Raw genomic sequence first — 20037 nt, forward strand, 5'->3', positions numbered from 1 at the left:
ATTACGATTTTTTTTATTTGAAATCCATACGTTAAAGTCTTATTTTACCATAAAAAAGAACTTGTTCCGAAAATCCGTTATTGTTTTTAAAATAAATTCGTTCTTACTGTTTACAGTCGTTTCGAAATAGAGCAAAAAATACGATCATTATAGGCTACTTTCACTAGATAAATGCAGAATATACAAAAAAAAAAATATGATCAATTTTGTAAGATGAATGTTTTGTTTTTAATATGTTAAAAAATTTAATTTTGAAAAACAGGTGATTTTTCATACTTGATATTATGTTTATATATGGTATTAAAATTAATTTAAAAGAATATTGCAATACGCGATCATTAATTTGTTACACAAAAATTTATAATTTCGGGAATTTATTATTTTTTTGAAAACAAGTTTCTTATAATGTCAATGATTTTATCTTTAAGCCCACTCTTTAACAAAAAGTGATTTGACCACGTCGTTAAAGTGCATCCCACTGCAGTGTATCTTCGATCCTCCGAATATACGTAATGTAATTTGGCACACTGGCATATCACATAATATACTATGTCACCATACCTATTTTAATAATATTGCGTAGATACTGGATTCTATTTTAAATTAAATAGGAGTAATCAAAGTAAAATATAATATAGAAAAGTATAAAACACTATCAACACGAATGTGTTAATTAATCATACACATTAATATCTAAACTGTGTGCCTCATAAAATTCAAGTAAAATAAATAATAAAGAAAAACGAACAGAAATTTATTGATAACGACGTTACACGATAAATATAATGGTGGGGAGAGGATATTTTCCAATTTATTTATAACGTTATCTGTCTCAAGAAAATAAGTACTCGGCTACTTGTCTTTATTTTTGTGTTGACAATTATTACACGCGGAGCCTCAAAAGGATCAATATTCCATTCGCAAGCCAAAAGATAATTCCAGTGAGTCATTATTTATTTACAGTTCTTTGAAAAAATGTAATGTAAATAAATAATTTTTAAGATGATTAAATTATTCCACTGGATCAATAATAATATATCGTGATTACGAAAATAAATATTATATAATATAAGGTATTTTTTTTTTTTTAAAACAAATAGTCAAAGTTGTCTAATTGTATACCAATAGTATATGAGGTTTCCGTTTTATTTTATTTTTACTATTCGTCCAATTCGTATAATAATATAATATTAAAACTGTTGTAGGTACTTAAAAGCATAAGAGTACAGAAAACTTTCTGAGTAGTACGAAAAAAACCTCAAGAATTTGAAAATGTGGTATTTTTTTTAAAAGATAGTACAAATAGAGTTGAAAATCCAAAAATCAGATTTTGAACAACTGAATTATTGAAGAAAAAGGGGAGGGGCGAGCATGACTGGTGAATCACTCTGTACACAACATACGTCAATTATTATATAAATAAATGACCTATTGCGATAGGTTATACGTATATATTATTATTATTACACATTAGAAAAAAAAACACGACTATACGTGCCCGACAAATTATTATCGTAGTTGTTGTCGCGTTCTCGTCGATTGGACAATACGCCGCGTGCATTTTAAATATGACGACAGCCGCCGAAGCCCGAAGGAGACAGTCGCGAGTCGCGGTCCGATTTGGTATTCTACTCTGTAAACTCGCACGCGTTTCGTTATTACTTATTGTATTATCATTATTACAACGACCATTACAACTATTACTACTAACAACTGTTATTAATACACGGCCGGAGAACGTGTGCAGTGTTATAAATACGTATTATATACGAATACGAGTATATTATATAGGTACACATATGACTTACTGGTCGACGTACGTACTTATATCGACGTTTACGTAACGGTACAATATATAGGGGTGTGGATGTATAACTATAATAATATAATAGTATCATTATTATATTGTTGTAGTGTCTAGTGCGCATAACGCGGATTTGCGTTTTGAAACGGTTCATATTTTGTTCTAATTTCTTAATCATAATACCACTGTAGTATACACATGCAGTTAGGCCAACTGGTAAGCATACGAACCGATAAATGGCAATATAATATAATAAATTAATAAGGCATTAGGAGGGTAACATTTATGCACTTCGATAATCGCGCGTACCTAACATTTACCCTGGTTTCACATATTATTCAGATTCAAATCGTTCTTTAAACGAAGTGCGTATGTTTAATTTACGAACAGTAACCATATATAATTATATTGTATATTAAATATTTTTTTGTACACAAAATGGATTATCGTTTTCATCCATGCCCCATATACTTTATGCATATTAGTTTTGTACACTTTATAACAGTAGTTTTTAAACTAAACACTGTGCTCCTCACAACAATTTAAAATAAAATATGCATGTTAAACTAACTACTTAACGATTTTTTTTTTTGTTCAATATTTAATTTTTTAAACAAATATCGCAGGATACCTAGAGAATGCACACGGCACCCAGTTTCAAAACACTACTGCATGAAAAAAAAATCTTTTTTTATTTTTGTATAAAATGAGACTACTTTTCATGATTTTTATTATTATTTTTATTTTATTGCTTACTAATCATTTTTAGAACCATAAGACTCATGTTTAAGAAAGTAATATAACAATATTAGGTATTGAATATAATATAATAATCAAAATAGGTTTATTATATAAAAAAAATCACTCAACACCAGAAATTAGAGTAAAATTGAATAAATTATAAGAAGAACAACAATAATAATAATCAAATTAAATCCATAAACGTTTTTTTCTTAATCATTAGTTGAGGCAAGTGAATCAATATTTTTTCTATTATTTAGCATATTAATTAAGTAGTGTAAAATCATTCAATCTATTTTAACTTAAAGAATTTCTCAAATATATTTTGACACACTTCACATTAATGAAGTTTCTTTCACTTGAAACTGTTGTCACATTTAAAATTAAGTATCTTCTTATATTTTTAATAATTTTTTAACATTAGGATTAGGAAATATATTTTCAAGATAACATTTTAGTGCATTCTAGAGAATTAGCTGCTGCTACCTTTTCTCTTTTCCACTTAATTTGTAGTAAAAGGTACTTAACCCAGATATTCCTTTTAATATGAATATATGATGTATATATAATTTCATTTAAATCCTCTTTTTAAAACCATAATATATTATCAAATATACTATACCATTGTATTTGTATACTTTAATAAGTAACAAGCAAGGGAGTGAAGTTAAAATGTCTGAATTACATTTAAACTGTTTATTAAAAGAATATTGTGCATCATATAAATGTGGTATATGTATAAACAAACGGAATCTCTGTTGTAGTTATTATATTTTATGTTACCTACGAACGCGGATGAGGTGATAATTTACTTATTATTTATTATAGTTTTTCCTGATATTGTTATTATAATTTTAGTTTATGTTATAGTTATTATTACAATAAAAATAGCAATATAATGAATAATTAAAAACAAAAATGTCGAATAGGTGGGAAGTGCACGTGCTCGGCGTTTCCTACTGCCTCCCCCTAGCTACAGTACTATAACAATATTATATTGTACGTGTAACTATATATTATATATTATTATTCTGTTACTTTCTGCGTTTCTCGAAACAATGTTGAGCAGTGAGCACCCATTACGTCGGGCATCATATGACGTATATTATACGTTTACCAGCTACCCCCCGCCGCCGCCGCCAGTTTACTGCAAGCCTGTTCTAGATATCTTGCGATAAAACACCGACAAACGAAGACATTGAATCCTTGCACGCGTATTATAATACGTAAGTATAGATATTTTATTCTCATGCAACGAGTAGAGAGCAATGTGTAACCCAAACGAGACAGTATCCACTATCGCGGGTTTAATGAAATCGAGCGGGTCGGATAATGGACGATTTATGATACGTATAATGACTGCCGTTCGGCCGTGGAGTTTGCGTGCGTATTTATCACGCAGATATAGAATTACTACGAAGATACGAGTACGTTATATTTTAATCCGACAGACGGTTTTGAACACGGTAAAAACGATACGTTAATTGATTTATTACGTGGGAAAATAATTTTGCGCTAACCGTCGTACGTCAGCTGCAATTGTGTAAAATATTAAAACATACCAATTATAAGTGTTCGTCATAGTAATATTTAGGTACAATACGGACGGCCAAAATAATAATCGCACCTAGGAAAATAAATAAATAATCTGATAAATGGTAACATAATCCCTAAATGGTACAGCAAAGCAATGTTCTGTCATTATTTTCCAGAATTCTTCTACAAAAATAACGGACTGTAAATACGCGCGTGCGTGATATTTTGTGGGAATCTGACTTTTACTGAATTACTGTACAGTCCTATACAAAATCATGATCTACTTTAACATCTTGTGTTAATTGCATTTGATGGATATGGAAAAATTTATATTTTTGAATTTATTTGTCATAAAAGTTTGTTTTAATTATTATAATATTATTTTGTTTTATTAACATAATATTTTAGTCAATCAAGTATCTGAATGACTCAACTCAACTAGAAGACGAGAGGAAATTGGCAATATTAGCCAGTAAGTTTATAAGAATGTGGTCAGAAAACGAATAATACATTATGCGAAAAGGAATACAATCATTTTATGAAGATTACTATTTTATTCAGTTATTTTTTAAAATATTTTATTTAATATAATTTTTAAAGATATACTTTATTTGTCCATAGGTACCTGTGTAAATATTTAAGACATACTAGTTTTTATTTATACTTATAAGAGTTCTAAATATAGTTAACGTAACATACAACTTAATAAAATACTAAAAAATAATATTAAACAAATTTACATTATAATATGTATTTTAAATTATGATATTATTACGTTGATTTCATTTTTAACGTCTTTAATTCAATAGAATATTAGTTTTAATTATGTTGTAATATTTCTTATTTCAAAGTCCTCAAAGCATTATATAGTCAGGTATAAACATCAGCCATATAAACCAAACACGCATTTATTAAACTTAATCAATTACTAAATTTAGTTTTTACTATTTTTAATAATATTATTTATTACATGATACTATTTTTTAAACTAATTTGCTCATAAATACAGATGATAAACTAAGCTTAGCTTATAAGTTCATTATATAAGTTACGTAATAAAAAGTTGGTTATTTTTTTAACAAATTTAAGTTATAAATATAATTTATCTTCTATATCATTACTATTTTGTTGTAAAACAATAATAATTAATTCTCAAGTGCTATTCAAATTAAATTTTCATAATACTTATTACCTTCTGTTTAAAGATCTATTTTGTTTTATTTAATGGTGTGATACATTGAAGTGATTTTATAAATTAGTTATTTGTTCATAATGGCTGAAAATAGATAAAATGTGTCGTCACTAGTTACTATTTCAATCTTTATTGTGAAAAAAGGGAGTCATAAAAGTGTAAGTATTTTGTAAGAAAGAAAGATATACTTAACAGTTAACATATTAACAGAGCTTGACGAAATAGGTCATTACACGTGATTGGGATTCGTGATACAATTTATACAATACATAGCTCATGTACGAAATCAGAAAAAAATACTATTATAAATCATCTTCACACTTTCACAGAATAAAGATAATTAAGTTGTTCAATGAACACTGAACATTCAACCTAATAAATTTTAGATAGAAATAATATTTGTTTTAATTGATGTAATTTATACCAATTAATAATTTCTGATTCAATACATATATGTATATTGTAAATATATTCAAAAATGGTTGTTGATTGTTCACATAATAATGTGTATTTTAGTACCTTCAACTACAACTATGTATATTATCAAACCCTGAGTGTTTATTAACAAAAAAAAAAAAAAAAAAATTACAACCAATTGATCAATATTTAACACAATTTAGTATCATGGTTTAAAAATGTATTAGTTATAACTTAAAATACGTGTTTATAACTATTTTAATTTGTTTTATGAGTATAATTTTAATAATTATGATGTATTTTGATAGAACCAAAACAAGTTTTTAATATAAAATAAAAGCTATTCTAAGAAACTTAAAAGTTGTAATATTCAATTTTATAACATGTTACAACTAAATTTTGTATACATTGTTATATACGTATAAAAACTAAAATAATTTTAGAAACAATCTCTGATAAGTCGAGTTTAAAATTAAAATTATTAAAAAAATAACATAAATAACCAAGCATATTGAAACATTTAACTTTTTTTTTTATCTTGGCATCGAGTTCAATTAAAAAAAAAAAAAAATCATAATGTTTAATTATTTTTGAGAATTGACATTCTCTCCATAAAAATTAACACGATAAACTTAACGAATATTGCTTAATAATACGTTGCAAGTAATTTTGGTCAAATCACGCTTAGTAATTAGATTTTACTAATTAACCTGACGCTGTGTTTTAATTAGATAACTGATATTGACCTTTAAATATGATACAGGCATCTGTATGTATCCCAAACTGCAATTAGCTTATATTATGATACGTAATTATTTATTCTAGTGGTAGCTCGTGCTTTATTATACATACTATTATTATTCTTAATATATACATATTATTAATTATTATTTAGTACAATCATTTTTCATTAAAACATATTATGTTATGTAATATTTAACATTAATATTATTCGTTTCATTGTATATACTATTATTTTGTACACCACCCTAATTCTAATAAGTAATTACAAAATAAGTCGCTACTGATATATTGAGAAAAATCGTACCACATGAGTGTTAGCAACTAAGTTTTAGCCGATTGACAAGATTCTCATATTTATACATATCTCATACATATCTTTCTGTTAATTAGATATTAGGGTTAATTAAAGTTGCGGACAGAAATAAATATATTTTATAGAATATAATAAGATTAAAATAATAACGTATTAAAAACCTTGCTACAATAAATAAATCAAACCATTATTTATACTATTAATGACCAAAACAAACGTTTTTTGTCTTAATGTTGACATATTTAAAAAACAAATTAATATAATATTTAGTACTAGATACAACATACAATATATTATGTATGTGCTTTATTATGCGATGAACAAAAACAGCCATGTAGCTAAAAAATTGGTTTAGCAAGCATCTAAGAACCCCAGGGAAAAATATGTTTACATCATGCTAGATGTTTTTATTACATAATAGTTTTAGTTTTTTTATTCTAATAAATATTATAATTTTATTGACTTCATAATTACACTAAAAACATTATTATTAAAACGTCCACTGGGTACAACTAAAAAGTAGAAAAATCAAGTCATGCGATTGAATACATTAATTACCAATATTATAATTACGTAACAATGTGAATTTAATGGCAAGTAAGTACCTCACATTTTTTTATTATCTGTATGAAATTATAATATAATTTTTAAGTATAGTGAAAATAAAATAAAATTTATAAAAATTATCGAAAAAAAAGTGTTGACCGAAAGCTTGTGACAATTAAAAATAACAGTTTTGCATGCACTCTTTAAGTAGTATAAAAAACGTGAACAATTTGAAACAGGACTCTTAAAAATCCTATAATTCAAAATTTGAATTAATTTTGTATTATATACATGGAGATGAGCTTTTTTGGTGAATTTCATCATTGGAGATTTTCACTGTATATATTTATACTCGTACAGTAGAAAGCGCTAGTAAGAATATTATTATACTATAGATGTCATTACAATTAAATTATATTTGCAAAAAGTCTGTTCTCTAGCATTTGTATTTATATCGCAGCAAATATTATACGTATAAAATGTTTACATGACTTATGTACAAATAATAAGTATAGATATAACTTAAAACATTTGATTCCATTTTGTACTTATATTTATTAAATTTAGTAAACATTTAAGTATTTGTTCAAGGCTTAATAAGATGTTTATTATCAGTTCGGTTATACGCACGAGTATAATCTTTCAATATTGTTATTAAAATATTAATGATATTCATTATAATTGTTTCAGATTTAGTAACAATATTATTATCTTCAAATCGTATAACTATTTTAACATCAATATAATTTTCATTAAATGAGTAATATAGATGGTTTTCGATTGAATAAATAGTATTATAATAATTGTGTTAAGAGGCAGCCACATTCGTATGTGTTGTCTCCGTCTTACAAACATAGCAAATTTTCATTCTGCAGAACCAAGTTTGTGTAAATAGTTTGAATATTATATTGAAATGACCTATTTCAAAATTAAAGGTAAGAACACACACATATTATCTTGCTACAAAATTAAAATATCGATATGCTTAATCACTGTTCTTATCTTTAAGTTTGAAAATAGGTAATTTTAATCTAATATTTATGCTAAATACACAAAATTGGTTCTACTGCACGAAAATTTTTCATTTACGTTTGTATGACGAAGACAACACATATAAGTGAATGATAGGATACAATTTATCCACTGATATTTCAGTTTTTGATTAACTCCATTAAGGAATACGCTTGAATTCAAAATTTTACATAGTTCATTAAAATGCTACCATTAAGCAATAAACAGGTATTCTATTAAATGTAATTTTGACTTTAATTTAAATATGCTGACAGTTGTCAAATTTCGATGTGATATTTTTTATGATAAATAATAAAATTCATAAAAAATACAAGTTAATCAATTTAATTACTAAGAGAAACTCGAACAAGTATGTCTTTTTCTCAAATACGGATCACAAACGACCACAATAATAATCACCATAATAGTCATATCTTATATATTTACCTACTATTGTTCAATGTTATCGAATATATAATTATAAAACATTTTAAATATTTAGTTTATTACGCAGGATTAAAATATTTAAACCTGATTTTTCACTTGAAATGAAAATGAAAAATACCAATATATGATATTGTACATTTAAAAATAACGATATTATTTGTTGTTTGATGAGTAACGTCAAAAAACATTAACACATTTCGATAATGTAATGTATTATTTTCAGACTAAATGTCGGAATTCATTTACTTCGTTCATAATACATTTCTTGCGAGCCCCTTAACTATACTCCTGTGGCTGATAAACTGAATTTAACGTCTTTGGCCGAGAGTATAGGCGTGTTGCAGCTATATATTTTGTATATATTTTGTGAGAGGTCTCCTGAGTAATAAAGTTGATTCGTCCTTCATCTTTGTTTCCCTGCTCTGTTTTAAGGGTCCTCAGTGCACATCCAGGAGCTAGGATTGCTGTCCTCTTTTCAATTCCTCGTGTTACCACTAATTACATGTGTAATGAACCTATTAAGCGGCTAATATCTCGCGCTTATAACGACTATTCGTGAATCATTGTAATTGGTATATATATTATTTATATTCATTTATTGTAAACTTGTATTTAATATGATTTTCTTTGTTTTAATTAAAATATTATAATCCAAATATATGTATTGTAAACAAGGGCCTGTAAATTTGTTAAAATAAAATAATAATATAATCGCATCCAATGGGGAGTATAGCTGTTTGAAATTTCAACGGTTTTATCATTCTCCGTCGACCACATTTTCGAAGGAATTCAAACCGAATGGCATAAAAGCATTAGTATGTACCATGTTGATTATTGCCTTCGTTGATCCATGAAGTCATTGGAATGCGATGTCGTTCATTGCGCGAGAGACGCTTTCAATAATATATTATCATCAATACTTTCTATGTACATAATTGATTTGTTATAATGGATCCAATCCGTTATTTGTTTTTGAGGTATATTCAATATTTTGAGATTATTCGACTACTATTAATATAATGCATTTGGTTCGAATGAAAACTTGGAAAACAAAAGTTTTATTGTTTGTTATTATCAATATTGAAAAAACTGATTTTGAATCTATAAAGTCAGATAAATGCATTGCATTTCTCAAGTTTAAAATTGTTAAAGTTGAGCTTATTGTTTTATAAACACTGTCGATATATCACTACCCTTAGTTTAAAATTAATAAATTTCTTTGTTGTATACTTTTAGCCATTGGTGTAAAATTATTTCTTGTAAGTTGCTGATATGAGTACCAGAAATAAATAGTTTTGTATATTTTAACTGAAAAATATAAGCACAAAAACAACTGGTATCTGACATTTACCATACATACGTATACATTAGTAACATTTTTGTGTATATTTTGAAGTTTATTTTAAATTGATATGCTTTTATATCTAATTTGGATAAAAATATTTACATAATTGTTTTATACGTTTAGAATCTATAGACGCTTAAAATGTTTATTACTATAATTGAAAATAAATAAACATTATACTTAAACTATATTATGTGCTATTCAAGAAACACAGGTGCACAAGTACTTATAACAATAAAATACATTGTTTATTAAGAAGTACAAGTCAGTGACCATTTGTGGCTGCGCGAAGGCATAAATTCTTATTCTATTATTTGGCTTATGGACAAACAAGTTTTATTATTTTTACTTTTGTGTACGTATTTGCACAAGTCTTTGGCGTTTTGACACCATATTGTACAATGTCTGTAAAACGCTTTAAATAACCCGTTTTAAATCAATGAACTAAATTGGATTTTTTTTTTATATAGTATATATAGGGTATAATTATTGTATTAGAGTATTGATAATAGCGTTATATTAGAAAAATAGACAAGTATAAAAATCAAATCATCGGTAAAAATATAATTATTTAAAATATCTGCAAATTATAGGGAGTTCAATTTTATTTTTATCTATGATCGAAAAATCAATTACTTTTTTTTTTATTTATGTCATAAAATATTTGTATAACACTTAAACGTATATAAAGTTACAAAGTTCCATATTTTACATTAGAAAGTTAAGAACCGTAAGGTAATTGTTTATATTGTAATTTCTATTTAAGAAATAAAACAATAAAAATAAAATGTTATTATTGCGCATATCATCACCCATTGTTTATAATGAAAGTTGTATAATGTACGATAAAATTACGTGGTGTATTAAGAATTGTTCTTTAAATATGATATATCTACCTATCCTAATGTCGGAAAGTGTTAAATTTTCGGTACCTATCATGACTTGTAAGCCTCACAGAAAACACGATGTTAATAATATTACACAAAAATAGATCAAAACACAGTTTAATGGACTTTTCGTAAGTTGTTGGTTAATATATTATATAATTTCATAGTTAATAATAATTTTATTGAACAAAACCTCCGTATTTTTGAACGTGTGAAACACATTTACGTCGCTTTTATAACATCCCGAAGCTAATTGACGAATTACTTTTATTTTCTTCAAATTATGACCACTTTATAATAATAATTATTAATAAAACCGCATTAGCCGTCAGAAAATAATAACACAATCATGAACTCGTTGCTGAAATTAAAATCTATAATGTAACGCAATACTATCGATTAACAATAGTTTCAGAAACCTTGTGTTAGCCAATGTATGCTGTAATAAGTGTAATCATTGTACCAGTAAGTAAAATAAGTTAATTTTAAGTCTAAATGCTTTCCTGTGTTGACTTATTGTGAAAACTGGAAAACAAGGGAGCCCTGTTTATGAATAATATATATATGGCATACATATACTATTGTCATGTATAACGTATTGAACCACTATTACTTCGGTTGTGATAATAATATTATTAGAGTTAAATATTTGAGGGTTAAGTATAAAAGTTGCATATAATTGTATTGATGTTTTTATTTTATAAAATATATTATATAAATTAAATTCTGAATGGAATGAAGAATGTATTGTTTTTATAATGATGTGTAAACAATTTTGTGTCTGTCATAATCATTTGCCTTTTGGGGCCGTTAAAATGCTTTATTTTTCAACTTTTGGAGTGGTTCTGTTAGAAAAATGGACTTTGGTTTTTCTAAGAGTAACCAAAAATCTTAAAATATAAACAATAGTTTTTTTTATAAATATTTTAAATTACATTTTTGTCGAAATTTATAGTTGAACAATAAATTATGATACTATAGTTAAAAAAAAAGCATTATTTGAGAAGACTTAGAATTTTGACATAAATTATGAATTTTTCTATACGTAATGATATTAAAATGCAATGTTATTGGCAAAAATTAATTCAACCGTTTGTATTATACCTAAAGTAAAATAAATTATTTTAATAACAATATCAAAAAATGTATCATGAAATATTATAATTAGTGATATTATGTATGAGTAGACTGACAGACCGTCTCCGTTCAGAATTTATTTTATCGTATAAAATGGTGTATAATTTAATTTAAATGTATAACATATATATATTGCAGTGATCCACTCTATAATTAGTGCACTACTGTACAATAAAATTGTATTCACTTGAACACCCTTCTTTTTTTTTATAAACCACGTAACTGTTAACTGAGAATGTATAATGAATTTAATATTATGTTGTATAATACAATATTGTTGTACCATATTGTAAATTTTAGAAAACATGTTATAATATAGTTAACTATTGGGACTTACAGAAAATGTTTATTTTGTACTTAATTACATAACTTAGGTAATAACAGAAAAAAAATGTTTTACTTTGTAATTATTTTTATATTTTTAAAGGTTGACCATTATGAATTAGGCAATTTTCGAGCAGGCGCCATAGTATTAAAAAAATGTATTATTTAAACCAAATTCATATCTTAAAACATAAAAAATAATCTTTGTAAAACTACTTTGACAATATTATACTTACACTACACTACACTTTTTTGTTATTTAAATAGAACTCCTATAAACAGCATTTTATTAAACTTCTATAAACTGTCGCTGTTTAAAAATAACGGTAGCAATTTACTGTCATATTTATATTATGTTAACACATATTCTTATTTGACTCTAGGGTATAGATGAATGCTATATACTATATAGCTTGTCAGAATAAAAAAAACATAGTGATATATATATATATATATACAATGTTATTATAAAATGAAGATGATGTTTGTATGCTAATATTTACAAATGAAATGGAGATGAATAACGTAAATAAAATGACGTAATTACAAAAACGCATGACAGTACTTAACCATGCGTGTATCCCACACTCGGAATATTTTAGTTTTTAATGGGTTTTTGTAAATAAACAGTTTAATTATAAGAACGATAAATAATAAAAAATATAATATGCATAATATATTTATTATATAAAAATGAAGCATAGATTTTATCAAATATTTTTATAAATATCAGTCATGTGTACTGTGCAGTATTTACTATATATAATGTTTAGTTAAGGCAACACAACATATAGTGCAAATACATGCATTTTAAATTATCTGCAAACAAAAGTGCCTTTATTTTTTTGAAAATAAGAACAAATATACCTAATATTAATAAACACTAATGTTGTTAATGATCAACAAACATATTTTGATGACATAATACAAATTGGTTGGTACATCAACCAATATTATGCGTTCATTTAACAATGTTTTGTCTGGAATAACAAAAAATATATTGTTTATTTAATAATAGCTCGATGAAAAGATATTTGTGTAAGTGTTATGTACAAAAAAAAAAACTTTATATCTGTGCAGCAAAATTAAATTAAGTAATTTAGTTTGAATATATATTGGGTAAATTAAAAAAAAATCAATCATATTTTTTTATACCATAAAGTTTTTTGGCCGAAACTTTATTGGAATATGAGTAATTAATATTCGATGAGTCTACAGGTGTATATAGGCATATCATAGATATTTGTATTAAAATAATTACTTGAAAATTTAAATTCAAACTTTAATAATTTTAACAAATAAGAGATGATTATTATTATAATTTTAGAAAATAAAAAATTTCATATAAAAAATATTGTGTAGTAATATAAAACATATTTTAATATATTAAGCATAATGTACTTACATACATTGTATTGAATCATTTAACTTTTAATATTTCCCGAGTTTTGCAGCATAATATTAATATGCCATATAATAATTTGTAATATTTATTTAAACAATAAAATAAAATAAATTATAAACTTGTTTTAATTTCTGTAACAAATTCAACCAAAGTGAACATTAATAATTTAATTTAATATAATGTAGTTCAATTAAATTAAATTCTGTTTTGATGTCAAATCATATCGGTATTTTATATCAATTTATTATTTTATATCGATAAACATTGCATTGAAAAAATATATTATAATTTATATTAATTTATTATAAGTGGTTTTTATTATGTTTTGTATCCACATTATAAAATTATACATAATATTTAGTTTATTTAATACTTTGTATTTGTATAAAATATTATAATTATCTTAATGGAAATATTTTTTATTTTTTATTTAATTACAATAAAAATAATCGCATTGATTAATATATATATATATAAGTTATAAGTATGTATAAACAGGATGATTTAAAAAAGCATGCTCACTGCATTATTATTTATTTCTATAATAATGCAATTATTTAAAATGTGATGTTTTGATTATTAAATAAATTTAAAAGTTAAAGACCGTATTTAATAAATTAGTCAAATTTTTGAGATTTCATGTACAAATTAAGAAGTGTCCTGCGGAGATACAAACGTCTGTTTTTCAAATGAGGACTGATGTTTTCTCAGTAAATTATTTAGTGGATTATTTTATAAAAATATTGACACATCAAAATCAATATTCCAATTAGTAGTTTTTGAATTATTTGACTTTGTGTACTAAGGATAATAGTTAATAAATCTATGATAATGGGTTTGAAATTATGGAGGCTATATTGCTATAATGAATTGGACATTTTAGTAATTTCAAATTTGTATTAATCTATCATCATTTACAGTTTGTAAAATATTATAACAACAAGTTCAATAACAAATGCAAGTTTCAATATTACAGAATAACCACATTTATAACTACTATAATTATACTTTTTATATACATTTTAACAACCCAGAAATTATTCCTTTAAAATTTGAATTTGGTATACTAAAATTTTCAAAAAAATATATCTATATGTATAATAATTTATAGTAAAAAAGGGCGGGTTTTTATTTGAAAAACAAAAGTTTGTATCTCCGCAAGACGTTATTGTTTTAAGTATTTTATATATATATACATTAAAATCTCAATAACTTTGAAACATGGATTTGAAGTATATTAATATATTTAAAAATCAGAATTTGAATTAATTCATCAAAATAATTCAAAAAATATAAGTTTGATTTTTTAATAAATCATTTTTTATATTATACTAGTTAGTAGTTAAATTTAATTTATAAATAGTTTTAGAATGGAGGATAAAACTATAATATTATAAACTGTAGGTATCATTTCGTGTCGATTTTAAGTAAATTAAAATTTATTGCTAAAATGTATACATGTCTAGAAATATTATAACTCATATTATAGTGTTTAGGGAATGTTAACATTATAAATTTATAAATGGTTATTTATAAAAAAAAATTAAATAGTGGACATCCAATATTTGTTAATTAATATTACTTAAATATTATGCTCTAATAAATATTTTGTTTTTATCATCAGAATTACATATTATACAATTGTATGAGTATTTTTTTTTTTTACTTACATTAATAAAATAATGCATGTAATGTGTGTTACATATGTATATATTATACATTTATAAATACAAAATTAATAATATTTAACAGTCAACCATATGATTGCAAATTGTATATAATTTTAACCATGTTGTCTGAGTTATTAATTGAGAATAAATAGTAGTTATTTGATTAATATTATTTATTTGAGAAGTACCTCATCGTACCTATACTATTATTTGTACGAAACACAAAATTATAATGAACGATCGAATAATATGCTATATTATTATGATTTTAATAACTAATTTGCATATAAACTTATGATTTTTAACGTAGACATGACTGTATAGTGATCTATATTGACTATTTGAAACTGGTTTTCAAATATTAATAAATTGTAATTTTATTTATAGCTTTTAAGATACGTTTTAAATAATACTTTTTTTTTAGTTTTAATATAAAATGCACCAACGTTTTTAAAACAGATTTAATTTACATAAGCAAATTTCAGAAAATCAACGAAGTACACTAAATATGCAAATGTATGTAAAATATATTTTTGTATTTAGTTGTGTTCCATATTCAATCTATAATCTATATAACAAATATGTAGTTCAATATAAGTGTTATAATATGATGATTTACTTCTTTACAATATATATAATATGTAAAATTGAGAAGTTCCTCGAGCTCAAAACATGATTATGAAACGTTAGCCTTTCACACGCAATACTATGAAAATAATTTCAATTTTTTTTTACATTCTAGAAAAAATAAAATTAATATTAAGGCAATATGTAACTGATCAAAATATATGATTATGAAATTATTTATCGTTTACCTAACTTAATCTAACCTATTGGCTATTACGGACCCTTAACTTCATAAATTAACATAACTCAACGTTTATCAATTCCAAATTTTAAACATTTTTAAATTACTAGTTACGAGTTTTCTTTCTGGTTCTAAACAGAATAAATAGACTCTAATTATCTACCATCGAACGGACCATCAATATTGTAACTAACTAAAAGTTAGCACACGTAATACACATTGAATACATTAAAAAATATGAAAAGCGTTTCGTGGATTATATAAAATAAAATTCAATTATATTTACTATGTTAAACAAGTTTTCGTTTTTATGTAATGACAAAGAACTAATTTAAGAGTTCACTTGTGAGTTGAACATTAACAGTAGCGCACTATGATATAGCACGCCTCGAAGGCCGCACGAAATCGTAATTTATTATTATTATATTAAATAGGTATTCCTATCATTTTAATTTTAAACACTTAATCAATGTTTATAGTAATCACGAATTGAATTCATCACAAATCTTATATTTGCTCTATTAAAAATTTAATAGGGTATTTAGTGAAAAGGAAACCATAACGTTTTATAACGAATCAAGATTACAGTTCGTGTTTCGTAAACGCACATTTCAAATAATATTTTTTCTAACACAAGTGACGGGATTAAAGTTTTCTGATGTTGAATAATCCTGTCACCAGTGACCTCCCTCGCGTTATACATTTACACAAATTTAACCATTTATCGTGTACCGCAAGAAAACAAGATGAAAATGAAAAATCACACATTAATAAATACTGACAGGCAAATTACGACCCGGCGGACTTATAATAATTATTAAAAATACATAAATATTCGAGTGAATTTAAAATTTGTAATTATGTTACAAGAGTGAACGTACGAGTTTCACTTGAATTCGTAACAAAACGTAGTATGAATTTATTAACTGCCTTTAGTTAAATATACATAGAATTATAGCAAGAATAAATTGTTATAATAGATGATTTAGAAATTGTGTCAATATTTCATAAATCGATGTTAATTTGATTGTAGTCGTATTTTTTCAACTTATTGATTACATAATAATACAGCTAGTTAATTTTTTTTAATTGTTATTAATATTTAGAAATTATAATTTATAGGCTTATGGAAATTACGCTGTTTTGAATTTCATTGTTTTTTTTTTATCAGCTATATAAAATAAATATAATATAATATTATATATTATAGTGGAAGGGGCCTTGTATTTCCCTACAATTGCTTTCTTATTGAATTCGACATTATATCGGATTATTATTCATTATTATTATCATACGTTATAACTTATAAGGATATTTTCAAGATATTTTTATTGGCTCATTCAATATATGTATGCCTATTATACAGAGTTCGTAAAGTTGTAAGTTTTTATATTATTTAAAAATTTTAAATAAATTGGACAGAAATTAGGGTGCATCATAAAAATATGATTAATTAGTTTAATTTTGTATCCAATAATTTGTAATTTTATAGTCTTACCCGATGGTATTACATTCAAAATGTTGAGGAGCATATCATAAAATAATTTATGTTTGAAATTCGTTTATTACTGTTTAATTATTTATTTTACTATCTGAAAATTTAGTTCAATAAAAACAGTAAGCATCGCATGAGGCGGGATTTATTATTAAAACGTTATTACGTTTGTGTTAATTAAATGTTTATAATAAATAATAATATTCTATATTAATATTTGTTATTAGATAATCATTTGTCAATGATTTTTTTGTATAGTTAAATGCCATAGATTTAGATTTATATTTTATACTGAATAATTTTCATTCATTATATTGTTGGATTGTATCTTAGTTTTTCAATATACGTTCTTTTACTTATCTATATTTAGAGGAATGTATTGTAAATAGAAGCAATTTAATTTAATATAAACATCTGTTTGGACTTCTTGAATTACAGCGTTGGTACCACGTACCTATTAGTGTAGAATTACAATAAAAACTTTTATTATTCAATGAGTGAAATGACGCAAACGTATTTGTTGTTATAACTTCCATAAAGATAAAGTCCATAAACATTGTTACATAAGTTATAGAATATTTTTTATTTATTCAACATATAATTACTACAGTAGTTGGAAGATTTGAAAATAATTTGCATAAATAAAAATAAATATCAAATATATCAAAGCTCTGAGATATTCTTCCCAAAATGTTGAACCACGGATGAAAATAATGCAATTATTACTGTGCCAAAAGAAGAAGCTACTTTATCATGATAATTGGACAAAAATAGTATAGACTAGAAATTAATGAAAAGTAAACTACAATTTTATCGTTATTCTAGTTTTGGTGTAGCTTAGAAAATATGGTGATACCATATTTTTTAATCTGTCTTCTGAAATATGAATAAATTTATAAAAGTTTAGCTATAATACATCGGGTTTTATCAACTCATACGAAAGCTGTATTATATGCAACGCAATATGAGTACAATAATTATAATATAGGTGCAATGTGACTCCTACAAGTATGAATATAATTGAATTTCGTCAAAAACTCGTTGAGTATATAAATATTAGGGATGTAATGATGTTTTGAAGATAAATCCACGAGCAAACGACTATATTGAACACATCGTCAAAATATAGATGAAATTGATTTTAAAATTTATTGGGATAATTAAATAATATCTTATTATATTTTATATAATATGTTGTAATGTTTAAAAAAAAATTGTTAAATGTGGTTGTTAGAAAAACCAAACCGGCATATTTTGCCACAAGCATTGTAAATCCTAGTTACGCCACTGTTAAATTATGATGTAGTTTTTCTTACATAGGTACATTCAACTTATATATTATTATACCTACGTTTTGGGTTCAATAAATAATATTGTACATATCATAACCAGACAAATAATATTAATTTGTCTAAGTATATATATTATATATATATGAATTATAATGGATTTTTTATGTCAAACTTGCGTGAGGTTCTGAAGCTTTACACAGGTTTTGTTTATTGTAAAGAAAGTATTTTTCAGTTAGATCTTTATAAATTTTGATCTATTTCAAATATATTCATTAAATGCAAAAAATTGTTTAAAAAGCTAGCATGCCAAGCTAGTTGCTTATTGTTTATTATTTGAATTAACGAAAAAAGGTTTTTTTCGGATAAAAATCTATCTATTTAAAATAACTACTGTACTAATAATAATATGTATTCTAATAAATTCTCCTAAATTATACTAACTAGCTAATAGTTATTATTCAAATAAGAATATTTTACAGTATGAAAAATAATTTGGTTTAACATAATAACATGTATTCAGTTATTTTGTTTAACCTTTAGGGTACTTATTTGTTTCTATTTATTTTGTTTTTGAAATAATATAATTTATTATTTCGATAATAAATGCATAATCGAATCAGCAGAATTTTTATAACAGAAAATATAGGCTTTTCCATTCACTGTTCAGTTTGTTTGCATACATACGGATGGCGTTGGGAAGATTAAAATGTAGCACGAGCAATAAGTGCGTACCTATGAACTATTTTAATTAAAAATAAAATATTCTTTCTTTTCAATTTCATTACATCTATACAGGAACTATGGGCTAAGATTGAATTCACCCTAGTCTGTACTATAGAGTAAATATTATAGACAACGGGTTATGGATAAAGGGTATAAAACTACTAACTGGATGAATCTTGTTTGCATTTTTTTTTTTTACA

Source organism: Rhopalosiphum padi, chromosome 4 (genome assembly GCF_020882245.1).
Source record: "Rhopalosiphum padi isolate XX-2018 chromosome 4, ASM2088224v1, whole genome shotgun sequence".
Lineage (NCBI taxonomy): Eukaryota > Metazoa > Arthropoda > Insecta > Hemiptera > Aphididae > Rhopalosiphum > Rhopalosiphum padi.